Source organism: Somniosus microcephalus, chromosome 9 (genome assembly GCF_052327205.1).
Source record: "Somniosus microcephalus isolate GS21.2 chromosome 9, FLI_Smic_1.0, whole genome shotgun sequence".
NCBI lineage: Eukaryota > Metazoa > Chordata > Chondrichthyes > Squaliformes > Somniosidae > Somniosus > Somniosus microcephalus.
The window spans coordinates 87,529,447-87,551,621 of NC_140995.1; positions in this window are offsets into that span (position 1 = coordinate 87,529,447).

Here is a 22,175-nt window from a genome sequence, read left to right on the forward strand (position 1 = left end):
CAAAACTCTCCGAGTCAGGAGATCCCTCCGTGCATTTCAGGGACGTGGAGCAGACCGCAGCAGTCAATGACTGCGACGGGGTTGAACAGTCTAAAATGCTGCTGTTCTCCCTGGACAGTTCGCTCCTCCAGTGTCTCCCTGATGAGAGCAAGAGAGGGCACAGGGACTATGAGTTGCTACGGGATGAGATCCTGGAGATTATGGGAGAGGGGGACGGAAATCCGTTCCTCCATTTAGAAAAGACAGTGCAGCTAGAGGGAGAACCCCACGGGTTTTCGCCGGAAGGTTGTGGCCCGTGTATCGACGCAGCTGCCCGGGAGGACCGGAATGGAACGCGCTAAATAATGAACAAAGGGCTCACTGGCTTCGGTGCCTGGTAGCAGGTTGCTTGCCAGTAGTGAGGGAGGAGGCCAAAGCATGGTTTGACCCCACTAACGCCCGCTCCACGGAGGAAGTAGTACTTGATCAGCTCACGATCAGTTACAGGAACAACAAGGGTAAGAAAACGCCTGTTGTAAAAGGAAAGGTGCATGAGGTGAGGCCCGCAGCTTCTGCTAAAAAGGAATGGCATCAGGCGGGAAATCGCCCTCCCCAAGCCAACAGCAGTTGTTACGGATGTGGGAAGGAGGGTCATTGGCGCAAGGACTGTAGAAATCCATGGAAGGATAAGAGAGAGAGAGCGTTCGCCGCAGCCCAAGCCCGAGCCATAGCCCAAGTCCAAGCCCACGGCCAGATCGTTACCCCAGCACCAGCACCAGCCCAAGCCCAGACCGCTGCCCCAGCACCAGTCCAGAACCCAACCGTAGCCCCTGCCCCAACCACAGGGGGTGATGGTGTTGTGGATCCCGCTGCGATCGAGTCAGTCTTGGAGACTATGTGGTCTCTGATGACCTCGCAGGGGAAAATAGCTGTCACCACCAGCCTTGGCGCTCCCGAAGCTCCGATCGCTGTACCCAAATGACTAGAGTCGGCGCAGCCCGTCTACCTGTGTCCGCTCCGCTATGATGCATGGAGACGACCCCTTGTAGAGATGGAGGTAGAGGAGGTGAAGGAAACCTATCTGTTGGACACGGGAGCATCGTGCACCGTAATCCACGCAGATAACCCCACCACCTCGCCTCTGTCCACCGGGGTCCCATATCGTCTGTTGGGCTTCACGGGCGAAGAACAGGCTGGCGCACATTCCCTCCCCCTCTCCATTCGTTTAGGACCACTCCGCACCACGTGGAAGTGTATCCTGATGAAGTGGGAGGTGGGAGGTGGAACGGGAGTCCTAGGGTCTGATTTCTTGGTAGCCCACGGGATCCACGTGGACCTGAGAAATCATTGTCTCTGGGGAGAGGGTACGAGTGTGAAGGGGATAGAAAGTGTTAAGGAAACCCCTACGAAGGCGCGGGTTGGCCGGCGAGAAGTAAAATTCTTGGGTCTAACCCTATGCGCTGGCGAGAGAACCGTAGACCAGGAGGAAGAGCCGGAATCGGTGCAAAATCTGCCGGTCTGCGCCACTCATACAGTAGAGGTGTCCCAACGCAAAAGGTGGTTTCACATGAAGCGGTGTAAACTGTTTAAATCGGGTGCACAAGGGCCATCAAAGGGGACCAGGTCTGAGAACAAAGATCCTCAGCCTGTAACAGAGTCACAGACCACACAAGCTGGAACAGTAGCCTGCGTGAAGGGAGAGGCCATCCCATTGGAGTGGGAGGTCTCCCCTCTAGAATGGGATTCGAACAAGGAAGAGCCCGAACAGCTCGACCCCGCCTTAGACCCAACCACGGAGGAGGAGGAGTCAGAGGATGACGATCCCACCCTCGACTCAAGCTTGGGGGAGGTAGGGAATGGGGGCGGAGACTCACTACCTGTAGGGACAGATGAGGTGGAGTCAGAAGCCACAGATCCCGACTCCGGGGGGGCGGAGCCTGAGGGAAGGGAGCTGGAGCAGGCAGCTGTGGAGGAACCACAGGCTGTGACGGTAACAGTCCCAACCCCCGGTCCATCAGCCCCGGGAGCCCAACCCAAAGCAGCCCCTCGTAGGTCGGCTCGAGCGCCCCAGCCCAGAAAGTTTGGGCCAGATTCTCCCCATTTTTCCCAACCTCGGTTTAGAGCAGCCCCAGGAAGGCATGGTTCCCGTTCAACAGCGACAGGCTGCAGGGGATCAAAGCCGAGGGCCAGTGCAGCCCCACCGCAGGGTGTGGCGCGCGACAGCCCTCACAGGGATTAGGCAAGCCGCCCCGCGGAGGGCGGCGCTGTACATAAGTTAAGTTAGGTAATTATGGTGATAGTTTAAGGAATATAAAGTATATGGTGTTAAGATGTGTTAAGAGTACAATTTTGAAATCTGCCCGGTATGTGTGTTTGTTTGGGAGCGGGGTCCAGGAACCCGCGCGTCCATTTAATTAGGCCAGCACCTATTGGGAGCCTGGCTACATCATTTTATTGGTTACAGAAACCTGGGATATGATGGAAAAGACTCTCATCGCGTTCGTGGCGATCGGGTGCGGGTGGGCCTACCGAGGCCGCACCAAGGATGTCATCACCTTCGGGTGCTCCGGGGACACGGCCCCCATCGCAACGGATGGGACAGGGGAGCGAGAGGTTGAGGAAACCGCCACCTACTTCCACCAAGGGAGATGGCCAGGTTGGCTGGGGACGAATTCTACGGAATACTCCAGCAATTTCGGTTTTGCCGACCAAGAGACTTCGTTAACGTGCCCTCGGGTGAGGATCCTTGCACCCAGAGTCAGCGTTACCGTGGGAAAGAGGATCTGTCTGGTGTGTAATGGGAACATACCACTAAGGCAATGGTGGTGGCTGCGAAAGCTGGGAAAGGACATGAGAAACTCTACGGTCGAGTGGGAGCGACTGGGTAATAATACCCATCGGACTATTACGGGGACTCACGGACAATTATGTGTGTGTTGGGACAAATGGTGGGAACCAGATGAAGGAATATATGTCTGTATGTGGGGTTCGAGACACGTTTGCCCCAAGGGCGTATCCATCTTCTTCCAGAGGCAGTGGCAGGATGAAGGAAAGGGGATGAGATGGGATGTCAGCACTCGAGCGTGCGGAGCCCCATACTCCCCTATTCCGGTAAACGCCACTGAACTCATCACCCGCCCACGCAAGCCCCTGCCCACGCTTCCGGTAGCATTAGCCCAGAAAGAAGGGTGCCCAACCACCACCAAGGGACCCGGGAACGGTTTAGTATTGGTGCCCACCGGTCAAGTGCTGTACCTAGGGGTACACTACGCGGTGGCCTCAGTGATTTTGAATCTCACGGAGGTACGATTGCCGGAGTGGTGCCCAAAGAAACGGAACAATTATACCAGGTCCTGTTAACCCGAATGTTCAGACAGTTTTACGAATTTGACTTTGCCGACATCGACAAAGACAAATTATACACCACACCGCCAGAAGTTTTGGATCGAGTCGGGAGGCAAAGAAGGGGTACAGTAAATGACATATTCACTGCTTTTAATACCGGGACATCTGTTGTCAATGCTCTAGATAACGTGAAGCTGCAGACACAGATCGACGGTTTAAAAGCCCAGTTAAGGAACATACTGACAGACGAAAATAAGGTAGTGGGTTCTGAGTTGCATGAGGACCAGGCCATGACACTACACTTTAAGGAAATAATAGCTGAGCTGGAGAAACACGCGAGAACGGTAAATGCGCTCATTAAGGAGGATCGGAATGCGTCCGATCAAGCTGCGCAAAATGAGGCCTGTGTGCTATACGGGGCGTGGTTACTGGGCGAGGGCCGCAGTAATCTTGAGGATTTAAAACAGGGTTTGGTCCTGTCCTGGATCAGCAACAAGCACTTGCAAGCGCTCCACCCTTTTGAGAATGCATTAAGCCCGTGCCAGCTCAGACTAGCTGCAGAAGCGTACCCAGTCCCAGTGGACTGCGGACGTTCGAATCACACTATCATGGGAATAGTGGTAAGAATGCCGGTGTTGGGTCCCGCAGCAAAGCCCGCCCCGGTATACAGGGTAGAGAACATTGGAGTCATTCAGGGGGGCGCACACATTCGTTACGCAGTGGTCCCGCCTTACGTCATCAGATGGGAGCGTACGATGACAGGCACCGACCTCTCGGGATGTCGGAGCCGGGGCGCACACATCATCCTGTGTCCCCAGCACTTGAATGCCTTTTTGAAACCACAGTGCGGGTTCAGAACCACTAGCGCGAAGCCGATAAATTGCACCATGGAGGCAATGGCAGAGGACCATGTGCCCCCGCAGGTAGCATATATCGGGGGTGGGACATACTGCGTCACCACTGTAGCGCCTCATTACCGCTACGGACAACACGAGTGGTGTTCGGTCGGTGATAGCAGTTTCTGTTTCAAACCCAGGGCCGAGGTTCAAGTGGCACAACAACGAATTGTTCCCATTCCTGCACCCTCCACCGTTCACCTCACTGTCAAAGAGAATTTCACAGACTTGCAACGATTCGTCGCGCATTTTGGTTATGTCATTCCCCCTCTTCCCAAACACCTCACCAAGATTTTAAAAGCCGTTATAGTTTCACAGAAACATTTTTACACACTGGAGCAGAAGACTCTAGAGATAGGAAAAGACATATTGGACATAACCATCCCACCATGGTGGGACTTGTTCACTAACATAGAGGTCCCAGCCTGGATTAGAATAGCATCCCACATCCTAGTAGTGTGTCAGGTTTTAATTGTGATATTTTTGCTTTTCGTGCATTGCAAAAGAGGCAATCGCCTCCGGAGGCACGAGAACACAGGAGAATGGAGAGAACGCTATGTGTGAATGGGGGAAGAAGACACCCCACTTTAAGCTGCTAGTATTGAAGGTTAAGCGTCCCTCCATTTTTAGATTTTGGCCATTTGCGTGTTTTGTTTTGGTTTTAACGATATGAATATTGTTATGTTATTAGTCGTTCTTAAGTTTTTGGATTAATAAAAGGTGTATGCAGGTGATGCAAGGGGGTATCAACCCCTGCACATCTGACAGATGAATGTGTTATAGTTTAAGATATGCTGCCTATGATTGTTCAAGTGTGCAAAAGGTAATTTTCATTTTCTTCGGAAATGGGAACTGCATGTGTTGTGAGGGTCATAGATAGTTAAGTGCCAGGAATGTTTGGATGTGGGGAATCAGGGAAAATTTGCTCACCAAGGATTATTGATACTTTAAGCAAGCTATCAGTATCACAGGGGGCCTGTAAGATTCGAAATTTTCAATAATAATCACGCAAGAAAACCGGATAAAATAAGACTGTTTATTGACCAAAGTAAGCTTGCACAGAAAAACCTTTGATAAAAGGGCATACAAAATGGCCGCCGGGCCTCGTGATCAGTTTTCTGGACCATTTTATTTCTGTTACTGCAAGCCAGACAGGCTTGTGGATTGAAGGCAGTAAGCCCGCGAAAGCCAGTATCTGGGAACCGAAACTCAGGGAAACAGTACACATATTCAATGGATTCTAAGTACAGGATGGGGCCCATCAAGATATGGGCGGACAATGCAAAAACACTTATACCCATTTATTGTACAAAGGAAAAACCGTTTAACAGCCATCAAGGAAAATCTCCGGACCGATCAATATGCGAACCGAGTCGCGATGACAATGTAAAAGACATTAAAAGACATTATCAGCCAGGAAGGCCAGTTAAGTTATCACCAGCTCCCATTACAAGACAAAGCGCCCCTGCAGAGATTTCTGCCCGCCAAAATTAATACAAAGACAGGACTATGATTTGGCGGGAGATAAGACTGTCCCAAAAGAGTATAACTATGGATTGAAAGTCCATCTAAGTTACTTCTTCTTCTTGGACAACTTCAGACTTCTACTTCTTCAAGAAACAGCTTCTTCTACAAGGAATGAACGGACGAACGAAGGACGGACGGTGCCAGGATCGGCGCCTCTTCTACCTCGGTAGCTTCGGAGTCGATGAAGACGCTTCGTCTTTTTAAAGACGTTTCGGACGGACAATTTCGGTGAAAAGACAACGTGGTCGGTGTTCAGCCAGACAAGGCTCGGCCGCGACGAGAAGACGACGAGGGTGGCCCGGGTACTGGGGTCGGGAGATCATCGACGACCCAGGCCAAAGGAGAAGAAACCCTCTGGAAAACCGACGATCCAGGCCGGAGAGATTCTCCCATGTGCAGGCAGTTCTTCAACAGCCTGTAGCTGATGGTCTGCTCCATGAACCCAAATCCACAATAGTGGATCTCAACCTTGATGAGCGCTCATCGAGGCTGTGTCTACCCCGTCGCCTCGAGAGAGAGAGAGAGAGAGAGAGAATATCGACTGCGCCAGAAGTTTCCAAACCCACGTGACGACGGAAAGCGGTGCCAAAAGGCTGCGAACCCCCTTTTTCGCGATTTTGAGAGTGGTGAACATGATCCCAAGTTCCCCAGGTCGAAACTTAGTTTAGGTATAGGGGAGGGAGTTAAGGGTAATCATAATGTGTTTTCTCTTTTACGATGTGCCGTGTGTTCCCCATTTCCATAGAGTCAAGTTCATAAATTTGTGCATGATTGTAGTTACTTTAATCTGTGCCTATGACATGTATTTTGTAATGCTTCAAACTGTTTAAAAATAAAAGCATCCATTTTGTGCTATTCAGCCTGGTCTATTGAGTCCTTTCTCTGCACTACTGTTCTCTGCATCTAAGTCCAAGGTCTAGAACCGTAGGGGGAGTGGGTCGAACCACTCAAGGGTAATTATTGCACAAAGCCTGGCAGGAGACCAGAATGAGCAAGAGAAACCCCCTACAACAGACCACATTGCAGCACTGGAGCTGTGATTGGATGCATACTGGTGCGTTCGCGATGCTCAGGACATCGTGAATAGCATGTTTACGGAGTTCGACACACCGCAGGTAGAGGTTGGACAGGAAAAAAGGGAATGGGTGACCAACAGGTGGAGTACTAGGCACAGGCAGGTAGTGCCAGGGTCCCCTGTGGACATCCCCCTCTCAAACAGATACACCACTTTGAGTGGTGTTGGGGGGGATGGCTTATCAGAGGAAAGCAGCAGCAGCCAACTTCCTGGCACCAGGGGTGGCTCTGCTGCACAGCACGGGAGGAAAAAGAGTGGGAGGGCTACAGTAATAGGGGATTCTATTGTAAGGGGAATAGATAGGCATTTCTGCAGCCGCAAACGAGACTCCAGGATGGTGTGTTGCCTCCCTGGTGCAAGGGTCAAGGATGTCTCAGAGCGGCTGCAGAACATCTTGAAAGGGGAGGGTGAACAGCCAGTTGTCATGGTGCATATAGGCATCAACGATATAGGTAAAAAGCGGGATGAGGTCCTAAAAGCGGAATATAGGGAGTTAGGAGGTAAATTAAAAAATAGGACCTCAAAGATAGTCATCTCAGGATTACTACCAGTGTCACATGCTAGTCAGAGTAGAAATAGAAGGATATTTCAGATGAATATGTGGCTAGAGGAATGGTGCAAGGGGAAGGGATTCAAGTTCCTGGGACATTGGAACCGGTTCTGGGGGAGGTGGGATCAGTTCAAAACGGACGGCCTGCACCTGGGCAGGACTGGAACCGATGTTTGCTAGTGCTCTGGGGGAGGGTTTAAACTAAAATGGCAGGGGGTTGGGAACCTGAGCAGGGAGACAGAGGAAAGGGAAACAACGATAGAAGCAAAAGATAGGAAGGAGTAAAACAAAAGTGGCAGTCAGAGAAATCAACGGTTTAAATCAAACGTGGCAACAGTAAATATTAATTCTTATAGGTCTAAGAGCATTAAAAAAACAAGCCTGAAGGCTTTGGGGAGAAATTGGGTGAGTAGCGCCACCTGTTAGCGCCTAAAGAGGCAGTCAGTGGCTTTAGCGCCACTGGCTGTGCCTCCCGCGATACTCAGCAGGGGCGCTAATGGTGGCGTTAGTCTTTTGTGCTGCGCCACCACCGATGACGTCATCGGTGTGTGCAGCACCCCGTTCGCGCCCCGATCGTGATATTTGGTAGCGAATGCCGCTGTAGCGCCGTTCGCTACCTGCGCCCGGTTCACGGGGCCTTGCTGCGCCGGCAGAGGCGCAAGTTAAGGTGGAGGTGCGGGGCGGCCGCTTTTTCAGTGGCCGCCTGCCAGCACCTCCGTCCCCGGCCTCCTGGTCCACCCCCACCACCCCCGCGGCATTGCCGGCTGTTTCTCGAGAGCCCAGCACTTCTCCTTGGTGCCGGGCTCCTTTGCCGGCACTCGCGATCGGGGCTCGTGCTGTTGCAGGCCCCTCCCCATTAACAGTGGGAGGAAGGCCTGCAGTACCACAGCATGCCGTGCCGCAGCGTGTGGTGCTGCAGCACGTAGCGCTGCGAAGTTCACTTTCCACGCCCTAAGAAGGACGCAGAGCGCCTCTAGCCGTGCCCCGTCTCCCTCTAGGGGCACTTCAACTGAATTTGCGGCGATCGCTAATGTAGCGATCGCGGCGCAAATTCCAGCACCCAGGCAAACTTTGCGCCGCTTGGGCGCCTCAGGCCAATTTCTAGGCCTTTGTGTCTTAATGCGAGGAGCATTTGTAATAAGGTGGATGAATTGGCTGTGCAAATAGAGGTAAACGAATATGATTTGGTTGGGATTACGTAAACGTGGCTCAAGGATGGCCAAGGCTGGGAACTCAACATCCAGGGGTATTCGATATTCAGGAAAGATAGGCAAAAAGGAAAGGGAGGTGGGGTTGCATTACTGGTTAAAGAAGGGATTAACACAATTGTAATGAAGGATATTAGCTCTGATGAGGTGGAATCTGTATGGGTAGAATGGAGAAATACTAAGGGGAAGAAAACATTAGTGGGAGTGGTATATAGACCTCCAAACAGTAAGTCGGAGGTTGGGGATGGCATTAAAAGGGAAATTAAAGAAGCGTGCAGTAAGGGCACAGTAGTCATCATGGGTGACTTTAATCTACATATAGATTGGGCTAACCAAATTAGTAACAATACTGTGGCGAAGGAATTCCTGGAGTGTTTACAGGATGGTTTCCTGGAACAATATGTCGAGGAACCAACCAGAGATCAGGCCATCTTAGACTGGGTATTATGTAATGAGAAAGGATTAATTAGCAATCTTGTTGTTCGAGGCCCCTTGGGTCGGAGCGATCATAATATGATCGAATTCTTCATTAAGATGGAGAATGAAGTAGTTGACTCGGAGACTAGGGTCCTCAATTTAAATAAAGGAAACTATGATGGTCTGAGGAGTGAGTTGGGTAGGATTGATTGGGGAATGTCACTCAAAGGGTTGACGGTGGATAGGCAATGGCAAACATTGAAAGACCGCATGGATGAACTACAGAATTAGTTCATCCCAGTTTGGCATAAAAATAAAACAAAAAAGGTGACTCAACCGTGGCTAACAAGGGAAATTAGGGATAGCATAAGATTCAAGGAGACGACATATAAATTGGCCAGAAAAAGCAATAATCCTGAGGATTATGAGCAGTTTATAATTCAACAAAGGAGGACAAAGGGATTAATTAAGAAAGGGAAAATACATTATGAGAGTAAGCTTTCAGGGAACATAAAAACTGACTGTAAAAGCTTTTATAGATATGTGAAGAGAAAAAGATTGGTGAAGTCAAGCGTAGGTCCCTTGCAGTCAGAATCGGGGGAATTTATAATGGGGAACAAAGAAATGGCAGTCCAACTAAATACATATTTTGGTTCTGTCTTCACAAAGTAGGACACAAATAACCTCCCAGAGATGCCAGGGAACATAGGGTCTGATGAAAGGGTGGAACTGAAAGAAATCAGTATTGTAGGGAAATGGTGTTAGGAAAATTGATGGGACTGAAGGCCGATAAATCCCAGGGCCTGATAATCTACATCCCAGGGTACTTAAGGAAGTGGCCCTAGAAATAGTAGATGCAATGCTGGTCATCTTCCAGAACTCGAAAGAATCTGGAACAGTACCCATGGATTGGGGGGTAGCTAATGTTACCCCACTATTCAAAAAAGGTGGTAGAGAAAAAGCGGGGAATTATAGACTGGTAAGCCTGACATCAGTAGTGGGGAAAATGCTAGAGTCCATTATGAAAGATGTAATAGCAGAGCACTTGGAAAGCAGTGATAGGATCGGACAAAGTCAACTTGGATTTACAAAAGGTCAATCATGCTTGACTAATCTACTGGAATTTTTTGAGGATGTAACTGGTAAAATAGATAAGGGAGAACCAGTGGATGTGGTGTATTTGGACTTTCATAAGGTTTTCGATAAGGTCCCGCATAAGAGATTAGCGTGCAAAATTAAGGCACATGGGATTGGGGGCAAGGTATTGACTTGGATAGAGAACTGGTTGGCGGACAGAAAGCAAAGAGTTGGAATAAACCGGTCGTTTTTTGAGTGGCAGGCAGTGACTAGTGGGGTACCGCAAGGATCGGTCCTAGGACCCCAGCTGTTCACAATATATATTAATGATCTGAACAAGGGAATTGGATGTAATATCTCCAAATTTGCAGACGACACAAAGCTGGGTGGGAGGGTATGCTGTGAGGAGGATGTCGTGAAACTCCAGTACGATTTGGACAGGTTGGGTGATTGGGCAGAAACATGGCAATGCACTATACTGTGGATAAATGTGAGGTTGTCCACTTTGGTGGCAAAAACAGGAAGGCAGATTATTTTTTGAATGGCAATAGATTGGGAGAAGGGGAAGTGCAAAGAGACCTGGGTGTTCTTGTGCACCAGCCGCTGAAGGTAAGCATGCAGGTGCAGCAGGCGGTTAAGAAGGCAAATGGTATGTTGGCCTTCGTAGCAAGAGGGTTCGAGTACAGGAACAAAGATGTCTTGCTGCAGTTGTACAGGGCCTTGGTGAGACCGCACCTTGAGTATTGTGTGCAGTTTTGGTCGCCTTATCTGAGGAAGGACGTTCTTGCCATGGAAGGAGTGCAGCGAAGTTTCACCAGGCTGATACCTGGGATGGCAGGAATGACGTATGAGGAGAGATTGTGTCGATTGGGCTTATACTCACTGGAGTTTAGAAGATTGAGAGGGGATCTCATCGAAACCTATAAAATTCTGTCAGGTCTGGGCAGACTAGATGCAGGAAGGATGTTTCTGATGGCTGGGGAGTCCAGAACCAGGGGTCATAGTCTAAGGATAAGGAATAAGCCGTTTAGGACTGAAATGAGGAGGAATTTCTTCACCCAGAGAGTGGTGAACCTGTGGAATTCTCTGCCACAGAGGGCGGTGGAGGCCAGTTCATTAAATATATTCAAGAAGTGTTGGATATATTTCTTAAGGCTAAAGGGATCAAGGGATATGGGGAGAAGGCAGGGACAGGGTACTGAATTTGGATGATCAGCCATGATCTCATTGAATGGCAGAGCAGACGCGAAGGGCCGAATGGCCTAGTCCTGCTCCTATCTTCTATGTTTCTATGCAAGAGACCCTCATGGTACTCGGCATTGAAGGGAAATGGCGTGTCGCCTACAACACACAGTCGTCGGGTCCCGTAGAGCGTTTAAACCGCACTATAAAGGAAAAGCTGCGCAAAAAGACGGGAGACTCACCCAAGAAGTGGGTGGAAGTCTTACTGTTGGTCTTGATGGGGATCCGAGCCAACCAGTCAAAAAGCACTGGGTATTCCCCACATGAGCTGATGACTGGCAGGGATATGCGGACCCCCACCCATGTGCTAGGCCCGGTGCTCACAGAAGGCCAGCTCAGAGAGTTGAACCTGGACAGTTTTGTCAGGAATCTGTTTGAACACCTCAAACAGATTCACTGGCAGGCTGCTAGTAACATGGGAAAGCTGCATCGGAGCAACCGATTGCTGCTCGAACCCAACAGGCACCACAAGTGGGAGATAGGGGATCAGGTCATGGTGAGGAACTTTGCCCGGTTGGGAAGTTTTGAACCATTGTATACGGGGCCATACAGCATGGTGGACAAGGCAAGCCCCATGGTGTATGCCATCAAGATGCCCCGCCACACAAAGTGGTTCCACATTAATCAGTGCAAGCTGTTTAAGGCTGAGAGTGGAGAACGGTCAGCAAGGGTTAACTGCACTAAGGCTAGAGAGAAGCAGCCTGCAGCTGTGAGAGACTCACAGACCGCAAAGGTGGGGACAGTGATGTGTGTGACTGGAGAGGCCCTCCCACTAATTAAGTGGGACTCAGGTAAACCCCCAGTAGCCGGAGCCTTAAGAAGATCTCCTCGCACACCACAGCCTAAACTACCATGGTCACCCGAGTATCATGCTGCCTAACCTGCTGAGTATTTCCAGCATTTTCTGTTTTGTAAGGGGTGGTGTGTGGGTTGTTTGTCAGCTTCACCTCTGACTCCTTTGAGTGGTTCGAATCGCTCCCACTCCCTTTTGTTCTAGACTTTGGACTTATTTGGGGGTTGTAATAAACTTGCAACAGACACCTGGGTCTTTGCTTCGTGAGTTTTTCAGCGGTTGGTTTCTTGTTGGCCGCGGTGGCCTAATATTACCTGGTTGGTAATATTGGCGGTTGTTGGTTTCTGTAGGCCTTTGGTTTCCGCGATCTCTGTTTCTTCTTTCTTCCTTCAAGTCTGCGATGATGATCTCTCTCGTGAGCTGGTTGGCTGAACTTGAACTTCTGTCTTCGGTGATGAGCTGAACTGTGTGAACTGTCTCAACTGAAAAGGCAGGCCTCAACTATACTAATTTGGGGCCTGGCTTATCTGACCGCCAAATCTCGGGTTTCTTTGTTAAATTTGGCAGGCTCGTTATTTTTAATGTGTTTTAAAACTTTAACGAGCTTTGGGGATGGTCCATCCAAACTTAGCGAGTTTAGGGGATGGCTCATCTAAACTTAATCGGCCTTTAACTGGTTTCGGGATTGCCTTGAAACCAGTTTTAAAAATGCAAAACGTTTGTCAATCTCTTTAATTGGTTTTGGACTGTGGTTTGTTTGTTGTACCCTGTAGGGCTAATGTTCCTTCCTTTGTGCTGCTGGGGACATGTCCTGTTTATTCAATACCTGGCTCTGCGAATTTTCAGTGGGTAACAGGTTTCATTGTCCTTATGTAAAACTGGGGTAGCCCAGGACATTCCTAGACAGTCCAATATCCAAACTCGGCAGGGGGCACCCTCCTCCCCTTTGTCCCAGCCTTTTGCAAGCCTGAACATGTCTTTTTAAACCAGCCATAAATCTTCCTGGGATTTTTATTTTATATCCCTTTGGCCCAATAGCTCCTTAAAAGTCCAAAATCTCTTCCTTAATTACACTTGGGAAAAATGTGTAATTTAACTCTTTGAAATTCTTCTGTTAGGCCCAACCATACAATTATCCTTTTTACAGATTTTTTCTGTAATGTTCCAAAATCATCTTTATTTTGACTTTCCTTCTGTTCTGGGGTTGTGCAGAAATTTTCAAACCTTACAGTTTTTATTACTGAGACATGGCTGCCAGCTGGACATGATTGGTAGTTAAATATTCCAGGTTATAATGTCTTTAGAAGGGATAGGGAAACTGGAAGAGGAGGAAGGCTAAAGATACTATTACAACATTATTAAGAGAGGATATAGGTAAGGGAAAGCAATCAGCAGAGACTTCAGGGGTAGAATTGAGGAATAAGAGGACTTTAAACTGTAATGGGAGTTGTCTACAGGCTTTCTGATAGCAGCAATGAAGTGGCAGAATGTATTAATTCAGAGATTAGAAAGGCTTGTAGCAAAAGCAAAATTGTTTTAATGGGCGATTAATTTTCACATAGATTGGGAAGTGAAGAGTAGCTCAAGTCAGAAAGGTTGTGAATTTCTTGAGTGCATTCAAGATAGTTTTCTGGAGCAATATGTTCTAGAACCAACAAGAGGGCAGGCCATACTATGTTTATTAATCAGTAATGAGCCAGAGAGATAACATAAAAAAGGAAAGGGCATATAAAACAATAACTTGTATTTATATAGCACCTTTAATGTAGTAAAGCATCCCAAGGCTCTGCACAGGAGTATTTTAAGATAAAATATTTGACATCGAGCCTCATAAGGATAAATTAGGGCAGGTGACCAAAAGCTTGGTCAAAAAGGTAGGAGTGTTTTAAAGGAGGAAAGAGAGGTAGCGAGGCGGAGAGGCTTAGGGAGGGAATTTCAGAGCTTAGGGCCTTGGCAACAGAAGTGCAAAGCATAGTGTTATTCCAGGGAGAGATATAAAGAACAGCAAAGAAAGACAAAAAAATTAGTAAGAGCTGCAAAAAGGGATACGAAAAGAAACTTGCGAGGGATATCAAGATTAACACAAAATGTTTTTACTATTATATTAGAAGAAAAAGGATAGTCAATGGTAATATGGGACCTTTAAAAAGCAGATGGAGATAATAGTGCAAATGAAAATAAGGAAATGTCAAATTTGTTGAATAATTACTTTGTGTTAGTCTTCACAGTAGAGGAAGAGGATAATATACTTGACGTTCCAGGGAAATTAATAATGAATCAAGGATTGGAGCTTACTAAAGTTAATGTAAGCAAGAAAACTGTATTAGAAAAAATAATGGCAGTAAAGACTGACAAATCCCCAGTTTAAATAGGGCTGGATTTTTCTCTATGACCCCCACTCCAAACTGGGAGGGGTGGCAGCAGAAATGGGGAAAAATCAGACAGCAAGTCCTACAGCCGCATCGCCACCCAAAGCTAAAGTTGGATTCCCGCTCCTGCTGGAAAGGCCATGGCCATATTTTTTCCTTTCTTGGCAATGCTGCCTCGCCCGACCTCAGGGGCCACCAGGAGAAAGTTGGCGACAGGTCCTGAGCTAGCTCCCTAGTTGGCTGGATGAAGGGGGAGGGCCTAAAAGTGGCCACTCCCACTGCAGCATCACCTGATTTCTCTCATCCACAACTGCGGGGGGCACCTTGGTGTGGAAGATCCCACTGGGAGACCACCTTGCATCCTTAATGACCCAAACCCAGGAAAAAGGTTTGAGTTTTGGCAGGATCGGGGCGGCAGACAGAAATCCAGTCCCGCCACAGTATCGCCAACAGGAGGGAAATCTGTAGCTGTAGCATTCAGACGGCATAACCTCAAGGCCTATAAAAAATGTTGTGAGCTGTACTCCAGTAAAGCTGGGCTAATACTATTTGATTGATAGGGAAAGAGACCAAATTATAATAAAGATACCCCGATGGAAGGCCTGAGCGCAGGGTTGCCATGAAGAAAAATCTTTTCGCCTTCATGTTTTCATCTCGATGCTCAGGGAGTCAGTCAGGAAAAATTGATTGTGATTCTGAATCAATATAAATTATTTAATTGAATGGAATATCCTTTTGAGTGAGTATATATTGTACTGGTTGAGATTCTAGGGGCAGTTCCTTTAGTAGACCTATTAGTTAAAGCTTTAAAACTACAATAGCCACATGGGACCCCACATCTCTATTTATATGAGACAGATTCATGGAACTGACCTTTATGTATCATCCTGCACTCAAAAAAAATAATCTATTAAACCCATTAGATGGTTCTTGTAATTGTATTGCTAGTATTTCTGCTTGCCCTTTACTACTGTTCTCCCCTCTCTTTTTTTCTTGATCAGTTCTCTATCCGAAATACTGACCTTTCATATTTATTTTCAGATCTTGACAGATCAGCTATACTGTTTGCTTTTATTTTGGATTTCTAGCATTTGCGGTTTTGCTTTTTGTCTTTAACCTCAGGTCAGCCCTAAAGCCCCCTGAAAATATAAAATCCTTCCCAAGGTCACCAGTTGTAACCTTCAGCCAATGTTTTCTCATCTCTGAGTAAGTTCCTTCATTACTCTACCATCACTGTTGATTCAGTTTCTTTCTAAGCAATATCTGTATGTCCTTTAATCTGATAAATTATTTCAAATAAGTTGCACTGAAGCAAATCTTAACTCTATAGGTCTCTGTGGCTTCTCCTTACAGAAGATCACTTGAATTCTGATAAGGCAATTTATGCCCTTCAGGTCCAACCAATCAGCTGTGCTACAAATGTTTTGTTGCAATATTAAATCTGTAAATAATTATATTGATAATACTAGTGACATCAATTAATTGACCAAGAAAATATACTTTCCCTTGGAAAACATATTTCATTGTTAAAAATTCATTCTGTTTGACTATCAAAGATTCCTCTGATCTTCAGGAAAAAAATATTAGAACAATCCCACTGTCACTTTCATTTTGAGATATGCTTGATCCTGCCTGTCATGGAACCAGAAGCCTTACCTGACAACTGTCAATCAAGCAGGTCAGGCAACCAGACAAGATTTTGACAATTGTAAAAAAAAAATCTTTTTGGCTCTTGAAAATGTTATGCTTTTTAGCAATCTAAAAAGATTAGTTCTATCAACGCTCCAGACATTCTCTAACACTAGATTAATAATTAAAAATAATATAATTTGATATTGTTAGCAGGCTCCCCCAGTAGCTCAGCTGGTTAAGGGGGATGAATTTTGGCATGTTAGTGCCTCACGTTAGCGCCTAGGGGCACTAACGGGGCGCTAATGGGTTTGCAGTGGGGCACAGTGATTCCAATGTGCACGAGAAATTCACCCAGGATTTAGCATTGGCGCTAACATTTAGCAACTAGGCCTTTAGCAGATGCCTGAGCATGACATCATTGCGCTTGGAACGCCCCATCAATGGCCTAGATGGAAAATTCACTATCACCCCCTTCATTAGTGCCTGGCCTGAACACCGGCAGGAAGAGGAGGCAGGCTGCAGTCAGATGGCCGCTGTAGGAGTGGTATTTAAAGTGATCAACATCCGCTTTCATTTTAGTCGCCAATCAATGCTGCCTTCTTAGTTTCACATAGCGAAACAAAAGTTTTCACTGAGACAAACGTTTGTAACTTTCAGGAGTGTTCTGCCGGCTAAAAATTAGTCACTTCCATTTTGCGAACATTTGCAAGTCCTACACTTGGTCACGTTAATGGGGGCTGTACTGGCACTCGACCTCGCCCTCCAGCATAAATGTCAGAGGCAGCAGAGGCACAGACAAGCATTGGAAAATGTGGCCAGAGGGAGGAGGGCCAACAGGGCTTTCAACAGGAGGCCTTACCCTCCCAGGGTATTCCGGGAGCACGTCTCCTACATAAATTTAACTTAGGAGCAGTGTCTTAAAAGGCTCCACTTCACCAAGGAGGTGGTCACAGAGCTGTGCCACCTCCTGCAGCCAGACCTCGAGCCTCAGATCAGGACCACCACCGCTCTCTCAGTGGCAGTCAAGGTTACCGTCACCCTCAATTTCTATGCGAGCGGATGCTTCCAGTCTGCAGCAGGAGACATCTAACATCTCGTAGTTCGCCGTCCATTGCTGCAACCAGGCGGTCACAGATGCTCTCTACAGAAGGAGAAGGGACTACATTTCCTTCCCTATCACCAGAGAGATGCAGGACGAGCGTGCATATGGCTTTGCCAGGATTGTGGGCTTCCCCAAGGTGTAGGGCACCATTGACTGCGCCCACATCGCTTTGTAGGCACCGCATAACAATCCTGTGGTCTTCCGTAACCACAAAGGCTACCACTCACTTAATACCCAGTTGGTGTGCGACCACAGACAGCGAATCCTCACCGTCAATGCCCGCTATTCTGGCAGCAGCCACGATGTCTTCATCCTGCGCCAGACTCTCCAGCACTCTGCCAGCCACCACATCAAGCTTGCGGTTGGCTGGTCGGAGACAAGGGTTATCCGCTCTTCACCTGGCTCATGACTCCCCTCTGCAACCTTAGCACTCCTGCACAGCACTCATATAATGGGAACCACCAGGAACATCATCAAGCAGACCATCGAAGTGCTCAAGCAACGGTTCCGCTGCCTTGACTGCTCAGGTAGAGCCCTCTAGTACTCGCCGAAGCGGGTGTCACTTTTCGTCGTGGTGTGCTGCATGCTGCACTACTTGGCCATCATGAGGGCCCAGCCATTGCCAGCAGGCATAGCGAGGCCACCTCAGGAGGAGGAAGAGGGAGAGGATGAGGAGGAGGAGCAACAGGAGGAAAAACAGCAGCGAGGGAGGAGACAGCCACTCAATCAGCCTTCTGGAAGGGCGGTCTGTGACCGCCTCATCAGACTATGGTTCCAATAAATTTTATCGCACATCCCGATTGCTCACCACTTCCCCATGATTCCATCCATTTCACATGCCATATCACAGTGCAAACCTGAAATGAGAGACAGCACAAATCCTGCAAAATTTCATTAATAAATTTATCAACATTCAGAAAACACATATATACAACAACAATATTAACCAATCACCCCTGTGCAAACCCCTACCTCCCATCTTTACAATCCCTTTTCCTAATCTACTGCTCCTATGTAGTCTGTCCCCAGTGGCTGCAGCACGGCTGGTGGAAGGCTGCTGAATGTCGGTGCCAGAGGCTACAGATGGCCTTGCAGGACACCCTCAAGTAGCTCTAAGCCTGGAAGACTCGGCTGTACACTGCACCACCTTAGGATGGGCGGCGGCAGTCTGGGCTGGCTGGATGACAGGCATCAACAAGGGCAATGGCAGAGTGGCAGTGGTGGGAGCAGGAATGCTGTCATCCTGAGAGACAACAGCAGGTTCCTGCTCCACTGACCCACTCCCACTCCCCTGGGGCAACAGCTCAGCATCCCTAGCAATCTGTTGGAGCACAGATTGCTGGCCTGCTGCAACATCGTGAGATACCCAGTGGACTGTGATGGACCCAGCAACGATGGCAGCAGTCATAGCTTGCGTAGCATCAAGCTGAGACTGCATGAGAGCAGTCTGAGACTCAATAGCAGCAACCATTGACTGCATTACAGCACTAAGACATTGCATGGCTTCTGCCTCTGATGCAATGGCTGCTGCCATATCACCCATGACACGCGGCATGAGGTTTGGGTCCCCACGGTCTCTCAAGTGTAAGATTCGCAAAATTCAGCAGATTCCCCAAAACCAAGAAGGTTACCCTAAAGAAGGGGATTTGTGGACTGTTAATAAACCATGTCAGAATGGAATAAGAATATTGGGCAAAAGGGAGATTTAAAAATCAAGGATCCCAGGATTTTGGTTTTTATTTTAAAAGCATGTTCGAGCCTGAGGAAGAAAAGGGGGCTGCAACAAAAGGAATTGGGTTTGGCCTCTGTAAATAGACAGTTTTGGGTATTGGCATTAAGCCAAGCTGTCTGGGGACTATCTGGACTGTCTCAGTCATTTTACATAATGACAATAGACCAACGGAAGAGCAGTTCCCGCCCAAAATTACAGAACCATCCAAAGTATACAGACTGCAGACCAACCAACAAAAGAACTTTGGCCCCCACAGGAAAAGACAAATGTTACTGCAATTAAACAAGAGGTTAAACAATCGCTTAAAGCCAATTAAGAATTGATGGGACCACCCCGAAACCTCTTCACACAATCTTAAACCAATTAAGATTGATGAGACCATCCCAAAACCTATTAAACAATTTTTAACCCATCAATGTTAACGAGCCTGCCAAAACTAACAAAGAGACAGAACTGATTTGGCGCGCAGATTAGCAGGCCTCAAACAGTATAATTGAGGGCCTGTTTTTACAACAGCAGTGCAAGGAGGTGGTTCGAGTGAGAGGAGAGTTCAAAGGAGTTCAAAACGGTGAGAAGAGGGCAAACAGTGGAAGAAAAGAGTTCAAGAAAGTAGTGCTGGAGGAAGTTCGCTTCATCATTCATGTCAAATCAAATCACCAAGTTTAGTCCAAGAAGAAGCTCACTCTCGAAGAAGTAACACACCATCGGAGACCTCGCGGCAGACCAGGGCCCCATGAAACAAACAACCAAATATTACCAGCAACCAGGTAATATTGGGCCACTGCGACCAACAAAACCCAACTTGGAAGAAAACCGAAGATCCACAAGTTTTTCCACTCTACAATCTATCCTGGCTTACCCCTGGGTGAGGTTTTATCGAAAAGATTCTAAACTCTACTTCTAACCAAAAGAAATTGGGTAATCACCTGATAGATCCAATATACACCCTACCGCATCAGCGGACTTGCGAAGACTGACCAGCCACGCAGGTGAAGTCCTCTACCGCGTCCGGGGTACCACAGGCCCCAACTGACACATCTAGAGAACCCCGAAATCGCGAATCTCTACAGCTGTCATAAGAAGTCGTTTTGGTGAGCATTATCCCTGGTCCTCTGGAGCCCAACTTAGCTAGTGAAGTGGGATTGGGAGGGGTGAAGTATTCACAGAATCACAGAATCACAGAAACCCCACAGTGCAGATAGAGGCCATTTCGGCCCATCGAGCCTGCACCGACACATATCCCACCCGATCCCCGTAACCCCTACACCAACACATATCCCACCCTATCCCTGTAACCCCATGTATTTAATCCCCCTAACACTAAGGGTCAATTTATCATAGCCAATCAACCTAACCCGCACATCTTTGGACTGTGGGAGGAAACCGGAGCACCCGGAGAAAACCCACGCAAACACGGGGAGAATGTGCAAACTCCACACAGACAGTCGCCCAAGGCCGGATTCGAACCCGGGTCTCTGGCGCTGTGAGACAACAGTGCTAACCACTATGCCACCGTGCTGCCTATTATGTCTATTGTTATTTTCTCTCGTACATTCCGAAGTGTTCCCCCAATTTAGAGTGATAAAACTATTGTGTTGTATATTTTCTTTCTCAAATAAAGATCTTTTTTCGTTCACCAAGATTCAGTTGCCTGCTGCACTTTTCATCACAACCCCCAAATAAGTCCCAGGTCTAGAAGAAAGGGAGTGGGAGCAATTCGAACCGCTCATAAGTCAGAGGCGAAGCTGACCCCAACCACCAACCCTTACACAGAGAGTCCAGCATCCTTGGCAAACTGCCAAGGATGGGCTTCATGGTGTGCGCGGAGCTCTGTGCAATGTTGGAGGCGAACTCCTCCGCGCTCTTTTCGGACAGGCTGTCGGGCACCCTTGCCATTGCACCTATCATTGCCATGTCCATCACCCTACTTGTGAATGCCTCCCCATCGAGGTCTGAGTCCTGTGCAGCAGAACTCACACGCAAACTCGCCCTCCGGGGAGTTGGCTCCCAAGCTACCCTTTCCCCCTGGCCTTGCTGCAGCCTGCTCATCCCCAGTGCATCACCCAGTGCAGACCCCTCTACTAAACTTGCCTCTAAAGATCGCGTAGTCCCAGTATCTAAGCTGGTGCCTGCAGGTGAGACATGCAGTGACGTGATGCTTTCTTCCTCCTCCTCTTCTCCCACCTCACTCTCACTGGGAGGCTCAGGAACAAGCTGGTCAGCTGGTTGCTGATTACCTGAAAGCATAAAGGCACAAGACTCACATTAAGGTGAGGGCAGGGTGGCAGGAACGGAGCAAGGAATGCAGACAGGCTTGTGGTGTGAGGGGAAAGTGGGATGAGAGGAGAGGAGATGAACATACCATTGCTGTCCCCAAGGGGGGGCAATATCTTCGACGGCCACAGCTCCCACCACCTGCACCCAATGACTCTCAGCACTCGCTCCTCCAGGTCTGTAAGCTGTTGGATGTCCGCTTCACCCCCACTGTTTGTTCCTGCTCCCTCCTATTGTGGGCCAGCTTGGCCTGTGAGAGAAAGGATAGAGTGTGAGTGAGTGTGCAGCTATGTGTGTAGCACACTAAGTTAGCTGATTATCACTTGATTTAGTGCTCCAGCTCTTTCTTGGAGCGCTAACAATCAATTTAGCAGGAGGTCAAAAGGATTAGCGCCTGACGCTAACTCTGCAACTTTTAAAATTTAGTGCCCTAACCAGGGCAATACTGTATTTCTAGCCCAAGGTCCTGATTAGCTGAGCCATTTTGAGCAGAAAAGTCTCAGGTTGAGTCTTTGGTCTGTGTTGCTTTATTTGGTCTTAGCTAGGTGATAGCAAGGGTGAACGCTGTTCCCTGGGTTAGAGAAGGAAAAATCAATCAAATACCCCTGATTGCTAACCAGCATCTTCTACTGAAAGTGCATGTGTGCAGACATCAGGCTGGGGCAGGATTGAGGCTCAGCTGCAATGTCCCGTCCAGCTATGCTGCATGTCAGCACTCAGCTCGCACATGAAGCATGGCTACCAGGCTGCTGCCCTGGAGGGTCGTTACCTAATGACCCATACCCCAGTAATGATTGCATGCCTTTACAACAGAGGAGACGGGAAAAGATTGGCGGGAAAAAGAAACAGGGGCTGAATTTGTGCAGAAATTCTCCCGATCGTCCGCCATAACTTTGGTGAAGAAGCTGCGAACACCCCAGAAAAACAGCATTCCCACCATTTTCCCAGGATTTCTCT